The following is a 1,694-nucleotide window of genomic DNA, read 5'->3' as shown; positions in this document are numbered from 1 at the left end:
CTAGAGTATTACATTATGACGTCAGAGAATGAGCAAAATTTATTAATTAAAGTTCATAGTCAATGATTGTCAATTGAATGTCGAGTAATATTTGTAAAGACGTTATTATAATTAAAACAATAAAAGATACGTTTAATAGACGTGAAAACTTTAAAGGAACTGATTTATATGTCTACTAGCTATTGACCGCGACTCCCTCCGCGTAGAGATTAAAAAAAGTTAGTAGCCTATGTGTTCTTCCAGAATATCGTCTACATCTATACCAAAGTTTATCGAAATCTGTTCAGCTGCTTAGGCTACAAACTCTAACAAACATCCACCCATCCTTTCACATTTTCTCATTTATAATATTAACAAGAAGTAAAAAAGATTGAACAAATATGTCATATTATATGATAGACTTATTGGTTATTTATTCGTTTTATGGGACTTTGTAATCTGTGGTCCGGAGTTCTCTTTGGTCGTATTGTTACAGGTTTTGAGACCACACGAACACTTGCAACATCTACACTGTTGTCTCGATACGTGTATTCAAATCAATTCACACGAGCAGTGGCCGTATGTTACACTTTATAGAGCCAAGCCAGGGGGTGGATTTAATAAAAACAAAAGACAACAGCATGTTGACACGCCGCCCCCGCGCCCGCGACCCGCGTGCCCCCGCACATCGCGTCTGTCAAATAATGATCCTCATTTGTCAAAGGCAATCGTGGCACCGCACTTTGCTACGAACAAGGCTCTTTATTACGCGATCAAATATACTAAAACGTAGGGAAGCAGCGGTTTTATTTATAAAGGACTTGTAAACAATGTATTCTAAATCTCTACGCAATAGACAAAATTAACTGCAACTTTTTTGCTATGGGTAACACACGTTACTTCGATTTTCATGTAATTTTCCTACTTAACTCATAGTACTAATTAAGTTAATTAAAAACGGATAACTATTATAAATAAATTAATGAATTTGTATAGATAGTTGTTGACAGGAGTAAAATTGGAAATTTAAAATTTCGATGCTTGTACGAAATGTAAACGTATTTTAATGCCCGTTATATACATTGGGCTAAGATATCTTAATAATTTTCTTAAGTTTTAAGATTTAACCTTTCCTCTAATAAAAATACAATTGCCTTTAGTATTGTGAGTTGGGACTGAATTGTTTCGACATATAAATAGGGCTCGAAGCTCGCAGGAAGCCGGCGTCTCGTCGCGCCTCTCTCGTCGATCCCGTCATTTCTTTTATATTTTTTCATCAATGTCACACGTGACGCCGGAATGTCATTTTCATACGACGAAAAAAATGTTTATTAAGAGCCGGGGCGCCACGATATTACAATTTTCCACTAGTGATATATGAAAAGTGATTTTTTACGAGAAAATAACAAGGTGAATACGTCGGTGGGATTAAAATACGCGGCCGCGTACTGCGCGTATGTTTTAATAAAACTCGTAATTTGTATATGATTTAATGGAGCGAATATATTAAGAGAAAATACAATAAAGCGTGTGATATTACAAAAGTAACTTTTTTTTTCAAACTGATTTGTTATTGTCCTGACAGTTACGAATGATTTCATTAAGCTTGTTCGTAATTGAATATGTAATTTCAACAGCGTGACATTTTTCACTAACACTTACAATGCATTATGAGTAATCCTCATAGAGGTCTCAGCATCAGTATTTAAGTTACA

Source organism: Papilio polytes, unplaced genomic scaffold (genome assembly GCF_000836215.1).
Source record: "Papilio polytes unplaced genomic scaffold, Ppol_1.0 DF823691.1, whole genome shotgun sequence".
NCBI classification, from domain to species: Eukaryota; Metazoa; Arthropoda; class Insecta; order Lepidoptera; family Papilionidae; genus Papilio; species Papilio polytes.
This window is presented reverse-complemented; position numbering follows the sequence as displayed.